This window comes from Schistocerca cancellata, chromosome 3, assembly GCF_023864275.1.
Source record: "Schistocerca cancellata isolate TAMUIC-IGC-003103 chromosome 3, iqSchCanc2.1, whole genome shotgun sequence".
Taxonomy (NCBI): Eukaryota; Metazoa; Arthropoda; class Insecta; order Orthoptera; family Acrididae; genus Schistocerca; species Schistocerca cancellata.
This window is the reverse complement of record NC_064628.1, coordinates 842074809-842084694: the sequence shown is the minus strand read 5'-3', so window position 1 is coordinate 842084694 and position 9886 is coordinate 842074809. Positions and strand designations below refer to the sequence as shown.

General features: G+C 47.4%; 1 pseudogene; it reads left to right on the top strand.

Annotated features, from left to right (window-relative positions):
• Positions 1 to 3694: 3694 nt before the first annotated feature.
• Positions 3695 to 3812, top strand: LOC126177748 (5S ribosomal RNA; annotated as a pseudogene).
• The last annotated feature ends 6074 nt before the right edge of the window (positions 3813 to 9886 follow it).

Sequence of the window (9886 nt, the reverse complement as noted above, 5' to 3'; positions counted from 1 at the left end):
TTTTTCGGAGTGCACTCAGCCTCGTGATGCCAACTGAGGAGCTACTCGACCCAATAATAGCGGCTCCGGTCAAAGAAAACCATCATAACGACTGGGAGAGCAGTGTGCTCACCACACGCCGTTCCTATCCGCATCCTCAACTGAGGATGACACGGCGGTCGGATGGCCCCGATGGGACACTTGTGGCCTGAAGACGGAGTGCTTTAATGCTTCCACCAAGATGCTGGATTAAAACAAGAACTTCATTCAGTACTTTTGGCCAGTTTCATTACAATTTTAGCTCATTTTCAAGTGCACAAGTGGATATGTACACATCGTCCAGATCAAAAGTCATCTACCATGCACATTTACACGTGGCGCAGTCGTCAGTGTGCACAACCTCAGAGTAAATAGCAAGAAACAACACATATATAACTGTTTGCAGTTTCTTTGAACCAATTATATGAAATGCGAGGACGTCTTGAAAAGTGATGCTTCCCAATTTTTATGTGAAAACACTTAAAGCTTTTGAAATAAAACAGATGATACTAACGCACTACATATTCATTCTTCACGTCTACATATTTGCAGCCCTCTACTGCTAGAGGGCTCCGAACTGCAGCGTGTACTGTGGCAGTGCCTAACGTAACTATGCCTGTACATAAGGAACAGTGTATGTAATCGAGTTTCCAATTCGAAGAGTTCGTCCACACATGACGCACCCTCTCCTTTAGTATGACAGTGCCGATTCACACAGGAGCACCTCAGCATCTGCAACAATCTGATGCTTGCGGGTAACCGTCATCGTTCTTCATACAGTCCCGATTTGGACCCATCCAATTTTCATCTGTTTCCAAAACGTAAAGAACGCCTTCGAGGACTTCGCTTTGGTAGTGATGAAGTGATGGAAGCAGAGGTGAAGTTGTGGCTCCGTCGACAAAGGGAAACATTCTAACGTACAAACTGGTGTCTCATTGCGAGAAATGTGTTCGTCGACAAGATCATTATGTTGGGAAATACACTCCTGGAAATGGAAAAAAGAACACATTGACACCGGTGTGTCAGACCCACCATACTTGCTCCGGACACTGCGAGAGGGCTGTACAAGCAATGATCACACGCACGGCACAGCGGACACACCAGGAACCGCGGTGTTGGCCGTCGAATGGCGCTAGCTGCGCAGCATTTGTGCACCGCCGCCGTCAGTCAGCCAGTTTGCCGTGGCATACGGAGCTCCATCGCAGTCTTTAACACTGGTAGCATGCCGCGACAGCGTGGACGTGAACCGTATGTGCAGTTGACGGACTTTGAGCGAGGGCGTATAGTGGGCATGCGGGAGGCCGGGTGGACGTACCGCCGAATTGCTCAACACGTGGGGCGTGAGGTCTCCACAGTACATCGATGTTGTCGCCAGTGGTCGGCGGAAGGTGCACGTGCCTGTCGACCTGGGACCGGACCGCAGCGACGCACGGATGCACGCCAAGACCGTAGGATCCTACGCAGTGCCGTAGGGGACCGCACTGCCACTTCCCAGCAAATTAGGGACACTGTTGCTCCTGGGGTATCGGCGAGGACCATTCGCAACCGTCTCCATGAAGCTGGGCTACGGTCCCGCACACCGTTAGGCCGTCTTCCGCTCACGCCCCAACATCGTGCAGCCCGCCTCCAGTGGTGTCGCGACAGGCGTGAATGGAGGGACGAATGGAGACGTGTCGTCTTCAGCGATGAGAGTCGCTTCTGCCTTGGTGCCAATGATGGTCGTATGCGTGTTTGGCACCGTGCAGGTGAGCGCCACAATCAGGACTGCATACGACCGAGGCACACAGGGCCAACACCCGGCATCATGGTGTGGGGAGCGATCTCCTACACTGGCCGTACACCACTGGTGATCGTCGAGGGGACACTGAATAGTGCACGGTACATCCAAACCGTCATCGAACCCATCGTTCTACCATTCCTAGACCGGCAAGGGAACTTGCTGTTCCAACAGGACAATGCACGTCCGCATGTATCCCGTGCCACCCAACGTGCTCTAGAAGGTGTAAGTCAACTACCCTGGCCAGGAAGATCTCCGGATCTGTCCCTCATTGAGCATGTTTGGGACTGGATGAAGCGTCGTCTCACGCGGTCTGCACGTCCAGCACGAACGCTGGTCCAAGTGAGGCGCCAGGTGGAAATGGCATGGCAAGCCGTTCCACAGGACTACATCCAGCATCTCTACGATCGTCTCCATGGGAGAATAGCAGCCTGCATTGCTGCGAAAGGTGAATATACACTGTACTAGTGCCGACATTGTGCATGCTCTGTTGCCTGTGTCTATGTGCCTGTGGTTCTGTCAGTGTGATCATGTGATGTATCTGACCCCAGGAATGTGTCAATAAAGTTTCCCGTTCCTGGGACAATGAATTCACGGTGTTCTTATTTCAATTTCCAGGAGTGTATGTGTGTCGACTTGAATAACAAAGATTTAAAATGTTAATAACACTTGTTCGATATAGAAAGCTCGAACAGTTTCCACATAAAAACTTTGCAAACATTACTTTTCAGCACGCCCTCGTACAAGATATCATCTTGAGAGAGGACGAGTCACTCTCTCACTATTTTTCATATTCAAAGGTACTCTTTAATGTTGGTTTTACATTCAAGACATCATTTTTGTGAGACGAAGGAACTTGTCAACATGAGCAGGCATTGATATCGTGCATTTACACTGCTCATGCAAGTGGCATCTTCATGGTGGCTCTCCTTCAAACAGTATTTCTGGAGTTGAGAACAAGCAGGCGGTTTGGTCATTTAACAGTAAATCTTGCAACGGACGTTTGAGGCTTGGGAGCCACGAAGCCACCTGCAGCTTTTAGGGAAAGGAACATCTTGAAGACCTTACCGGGGACAGAACGCTGGTTCCAAGAATCTGTCGCACAGTTGAGCACACAATGCTTTCGGCCACAGACGAAAAAAATCTGCCTACCTGGACCTACGAGGTAGGCGTCTCTAGCCACGGCTGGGGCAGGAGCGCAAGAGAAACGTAGGTCACCCAGCTGCAGCGTTTCGACAGAGTCGTAAATTCATTTTGTGAACAGGGTTGGTTCAAATGGCTCTGAGCACTATGGGACTTAACTACTGTGGTCATCAGTCCCCTAGAACTTAGAACTACTTAAACCTAACTAACCTAAGGACATCACACAACACCCAGCCATCACGAGGCAGAGAAAATCCCTGACCCCGCCAGGAATCGAACCAGGGAACCCGGGCGTGGGAAGCGAACAGGGTTGGCAGCCATACACATTCAAGACCTCCCATGTTCACTGTCGACTGGTCACTATCGATAGAGTCATCAAGTGGTGTTTTCCCCCTGCCTGACAAGCTTTTTTGGAAGCCTCAGGCTTTCGAAAGAGTTTTAGAGTGGAAGACAACGTTTATGGCTGCTCTGAAATGGTCTATGTTCGGAAGCAAAAGTACTTCTCTTAGTTTACCGGAGGCACCTCGTTGGACATGCAGCAATGTTCGGCCCATCCAGATTATAATCTTTGTGATAAATGTGTTGTTCACTTTGGGCCTAACCAGAAACTCAAAACACGCCGCCTGAAGTATCTGTGAGGAAAGAAAAGTCATGAACGCAACATCTTCTCGTCTCCCCATGGGAATTCACTAGTCAGAGGTTGTCTGCTTCTCCAGAAAACAGAAGAATATCATTAACTTTAAATAGGATTGGCCGGCCAACGGCCTTACCGCAGTGGTAACACCGGTTCTCGTCAGACCACTGAAGTTAAGCGATGTCGGGCTGGGCTAGCCCTTGGATGGGTGACCATCTGGCCTGCCGAGCGCTGTTGGCAAGCGGGGTGCACTCAGCCCTTGTGAGGAAAACTGAGGAGCTACTTGAGTGAGACGTAGCGGCTCCGGTCTCGTAAACTGACATACGACAGGGAGAGCGGTGTGCTGACCACATGCCCCTCCATATCCGCATCCAGTGACGCCTGTGGGCTGAGGACGACACGGCGGCCTGTCGGTACCGCTGGGCCTTCCAAGGCCTATTCGGGTGGAGTTAAGTTTTTGTTTTATTAGGACTGGCCAATGGATAGAGCAGACAAATTATACGGGAGTCTTGTGATTGACTCGAAACGCTTGTGGGGGTGGTTGCGTGAGTGCCTTTTTGGAGTTTGCCGTGGTTTGATGGAAAGGGAGGCGCAGAGAAACTTGGACTTCTGACCCAGACTCTGGTCTGGAGAGGATTCTGGTCTTGACTCTTGTTATGAGTGGGTTGCAATTGGGAGACTCGTCCTGAGCGTGACTACGCACTAGCATTGGTCTTGACTGTGGATCCCTTAGCTTTACTGGCAGTTTGGATTCAGCCATCTCGGACAACTCGCTGGTCTATGGTATGACCGGCGAAAGCGAGTGTCACACGCCTGAATCGCTGAGATTTCAGGGCTCCATTATATGGTAACTGCGATCCGTTTAACAGATCGGCAGCCGCGACTTTGCATATTTCGTGCTCTCGATAGCGAACTACAGGCACCGCACATCGCTGCTCTGCAGACTCGCTCACACGACGACCGTCACCTGAGACAGTGCAGTACTGCTGCTCCGGCTTGTCAGGGTACACAGAATGACAGCCTCACCACTTGTCCCCAGCTGCACTAGCGTAGTACAGCTTCTGTGTAGAATAAATACATCAAAGTCTATTCAGCGTTAGATTGCGTTATCGATGTTTTGAACCAAGGCGAACAGATTAATTAGACAAACCTTAGTCCTTGGCAGCCAGTCCACACCAGTGGAGTGCTAACTATTTGTTGCGTCTATTTCTGTTGCCAACAGTCCGCGATTTATTTGTCATCTCGCTTAAGTTGTTTTGTTTGTTCTGTTTTATGATTAATAAACTTTTGCCATAATTTATAAAATTTCAATCCCGTGTTGACATATTAATCGCTCATCAATAATTGATTAAAATAGTGACAGTACCACCATTTCATTAATTTATTTCAGCATTCGAGTTTATTTAGATACTGGTAAAAGTGATAACCCCTAATGCAGACCAACAACAACAACCACTGTCAAAGCACAAAATTAATTTAGCAGACGCGTGGGCCAGGTAGGTAAGTGGAAGACTTACTAGTTAGGGTAAGTGCTGTCAGGGCGTCAACTCAGAGTCACCTGCAGACTTTCAAATCATACCGCAAGACCACTGTAGTCTTGCAGTCTCACAGGCTACTATAATGTAAATTTTAAAATTTCGTTTCCATGCGAGTTCAATGACGCTGTAACAATTTGCAGCACATTGTTCTTATTGAAAATTAAAATAATGTTCTGAGGCATCTGGATACCCGAATTGCGCACCTGGTGCAAGAAAACAATAGCTGGTTTAGATCCCCGATCAACTCATTGTCACAATCACAAAATAGCGCTGCACTGATGTTGATTCTCTTCAGGTGAGGCACAGAACAGCCGTTTCCATATATCTTCTGAAAATCGTGGTGGTGATTCGTCTTGACGAATTACGTTATTAACCCACGTTTTGGCCGGAACTGTACGTTTGATACATCAAAGTAGTGCCTTCCCCGAAAGAGTTTTGACATTGAACTTCGTATATGACACCCGGTCTCAATGTCAGGCGTGATTTGGAAACGACACATTACTTGAAGAAATGAAAGAATTCTCTTCTTTAGGAGGCAGGATAACATAGGATCGCCAAAGCGAGGAAGAAATCATATTAAGGTGATTGCCGCAGGCGAAAGCGCAGCATTGTTTGGGAGTGAAGCATGGAGCATCGTAAAGAAGAAATTAGAACGTCTGAAATGTGCTACTATCGCAGACTGTTAAAAACTAGCTGGACACATAAAGCACGAAATGAATAAGTACTGAACAAAACTGTTAAGGAAATAAGTTTATGGAAGACTCTTGCCAGAAGAGAGATAGTGAGACATCTGCAATGATATTCAGGAGGTGCTGGAAGAAACAATAGAGGGAAAATGTAATAATGGAAGAGTGTGCTACACGTATTATAGAGATAGAGCTGAAAAAATCAGCATAAAGTAGGAAGGTGTGAATCCTAAGGCAAAGTGGATAGTTTGCAAAAAAGGGCATGATACAATTCAGTAGTACGAGGTGCATTCAAGTTCTAAGGCCTCCGATTTTTTTTCTAATTAACTACTCACCCGAAATCGATGAAACTGGCGTTACTTCTCGACGTAATCGCCCTGCAGACGTACACATTTTTCACAACGCTGACGCCATGATTCCATGGCAGCGGGGAAGGCTTCTTTAGGAGTCTGTTTTGACCACTGGAGAATCGCTGAGGCAGTAGCAGCACGGCTGGTGAATGTGCGGCCACGGAGAGTGTCTTTCATTGTCGGAAAAAGCCAAAAGTCACTAGGAGCCAGGTCAGGTGAGTAGGGAGCATGAGGAATCACTTCAAAGTTGTTGTCACGAAGAAACTGTTGCGTAACGTTAGCTCGATGTGCGGGTGCGTTGTCTCGGTGAAACAGCACACGCGCAGCCCTTCCCGGACGTTTTTGTTGTAGTGCAGGAAGGAATTTGTTCTTCAAAACATTCTCGTAGGATGCACCTGTTACCGTAGTGCCCTTTGGAACGGAATGGGTAAGGATTACGCCCTCGCTGTCCCAGGACATGGGCACCATCATTTTTTCAGCACTGGCGGTTACCCGAAATTTTTTTGGTGGCATTGAATCTGTGTGCTTCCATTGAGCTGACTGGCGCTTTGTTTCTGGATTGAAAAATGGCATCCACGTCTCATCCATTGTCACAACCGACGAAAAGAAAGTCCCATTCATGCTGTCGTTGCGCGTCAACATTGCTTGGCAACATGCCACACGGGCAGCCGTGTGGTCGTCTGTCAGCATTCGTGGCACCCACCTGGATGACACTTTTCGCATTTTCAGGTCGTCATGCGGGATTGTGTGCACAGAACCCACAGAAATGCCAACTCTGTAGGCGATCTGTTCAACAGTCATTCGGCGATCCCCCCAAAAAATTCCCTCCACTTTCTCGATCATGTCGTCAGACCGGCTTGTGCGAGCCCGAGGTTGTTTCGGTTTGTTGTCACACGATGTTCTGCCTTTATTAAACTGTCGCACCCACGAACGCACTTTCGACACATCCATAACTCCATCACCACATGTCTCCTTCAACTGTCGATGAATTTCAATTGGTTTCACACCACGCAAATTCAGAAAACGAATGATTGCACGCTGTTCAAGTAAGGAAAACGTCGTCATTTTAAGTATTTAAAACAGTTCTCATTCTCGCCGCTGGCGGTAAAATTCCATCTGCCGAACGGTGCTGCCATCTCTGGAACGTATTGACAATGAACGCGGCCTCATTTTAAAACAATGCGCATGTTTCTATCTCTTTCCAGTCCGGAGAAAAAAAATCGGAGGCCTTAGAACTTGAATGCACCTCGTAGTTAGTTTTTACTGTGCAGCGAACTGAATATTGATTTCGAAACTTCCTGACACATTAAAATTGTGTGTCAGACCAGGAACCGAACCTTGGACCTCAGTCTTTCGAGTGCAAGTGCTCTACAGATTTAACCTTTTTTTTTTTTTTTTTTCTTTTCGCTGCATGAGAAACAATCACAACGGCGTTGGCGACGCAGTTACATGAGACGAAATGAGGTTTAAAAAGTGAAGAGAAGAGTGTCTTCGATATCTCGCCTTTTCATCCACACAGTGACAGAGTTACCAAGTTTTTAGGGCCTCTGCGCTCCCATTTCAGCGGCTCCTTTCGCGCTTGATATCTTGCGTCTAGCAGCTTGCACAGTGCCATGTTGACAACTTGCTTCATGCGGTCTGAGGCACACTCGAATACTACTCTCAGCTCTCACAACTGAAATCGGGACTCACCTGACGAGGCTACGGTTTTCCAGTCGTCTAGGTTACAACCGATATGGTCACGAGCCAACGAGTGGCGCTGAGGGGCTGTCGTGCTGTTAGCAAACTCAGTCGCCTCGGTTGTCTGCTGCCATAAGCTCATTAACGCCAGATTACGCCGCACTGTTCTAACGGATACGTTCGTCGTACGTCCCACATTGATTTCTGCGGTCATTTCAAGCAGTGTTGGTAGTCTGTTAGCCTTGGCAACTCTACGCAAACGCGGCTATTCTCTGTCGTTACGTTAAGGCTGTCGGGCACTGCGTTGTCCGTGGTGAGAGGTAATGCCTGAAATTTAGTATTCCCGACACTCCTGACACCACTCATTAAGGGATATTGGACATTGAATTCCCTAACAATTTTCGAAATATGGAATATCCCATGCTTCTAGCTCGAACTATCATTCCGCTTTCAAAATCTAATTCCCGTCGAGCGACCAGAATCACATTGGGCAGCTCTTCGCATGAATCACCCGAGTAGAAATGACAGCTCCGCTAATGCGTAAACGATACTACCTCCATCTGCAAATGTGGTATCGCTATCCCATGACTTTTGTCACCTATTTGTACATCCCATTTGCTTAAACAGCAGAATTTAGCTTTTAATCAGCTTTCACGGTGCAGCACACAGCAAACAAATATTCTAGTGTAATAAAATTTAAATCCAGTTCTTTTGTAACGTGTATAGAATGGAGTACTAAATTAATGGGGTGAAATAAATACGTGGACACCAGAAATTATTTTGTACAAGGTATCATTTTTCTGAAATGATACTTAAATGGACACCCTAGCTGCAAACAGGCGTTGATGTACTTCATTAGGGACATGTTGAAAATGTGTGCCCCGACCGGGACTCGAACCCGGGATCTCCTGCTTACATGGCAGACGCTCTATCCATCATTTTTTTTTTTTTTGTCGATCGTTGTGTTTGGTCATTGCGGACGTTTCAAGACATCCGTTCAAGTTCGTTTGTTGATCCTTCAACTCAGTTTTTTATTACAGAGGCCAACCGGATCTCTGACCAAACACGCTGAGTTACCGTGCCGGCGCCCATCTGACCCACCGTGGGCACAAAGGATAATGCGTCTGCAGGGACTTATCCCTTGCACGCTCCCCGTGAGATCCACATTCCCAACATGTCCACACCACTACATTCGTAGTGCGCCTAATAGATGTTTGCCCATCATACTCATTACTCGTGGCAGATTAATCTACCAAGTCCCGTACGACTTCGGGCATAGCGTGTGCGTTCGCACAAGGAGGTCAATGGCCGGGAAGCCATATTTTAACTATATATATGACGGTAGTGTCTGTTCCCGAAAGAATGTAGTGGTGTGGACATGTTGGGAATGTGGATCTCACGGGGAGCGTGCAAGGGATAAGTCCCTGCAGACGCACTGTCCTCTGTGCCCACGGTGGCTCACATGGATTGTCCCTAATGAAGTACATGCCGGCACGGTAGCTCAGCGTGTTCGGTCAGAGAGACGGTTGGCCTCTGTAATAAAAAACTGAGTGGAACGATCAACCACCAAACTTGAACAGGATACCTTGCGACGTCCGCAACGACCAAACACAACGATTAATAACGAACAAAATATATGGATAGAGCGTCTGCCATGTAAGCAGGAGATCCCGGGTTCGAGTCCCGGTCGGGGCACACATTTTCAACATGTCCCTAATGATGTACATCAACGCCTGTTTGCAGCTAGGGTGTCCATTTAATTATCATTTCATTTCTAGCAAAGCTGCATGGTCATGCACGGTAACTGTTCTTTGGGGAACAAACACTACCGTCGTATATATAGTATCATTTATCATTCTTATTATTTACGATTCTACTTATGACATAATATTCTCCCTGCATATTATTTGCACTTTACACAAAAATGGCTACTAGCGGCTAAAGCTGACACAAAACTCCATGCTTATAATGCATTACTAATCAACGTTATCTTCTCTCGTCGACTTTTTTGTGTGCTGTGGCTGAAGAAATTCACGCCGTCAGCCAAATCGTTGGCGACA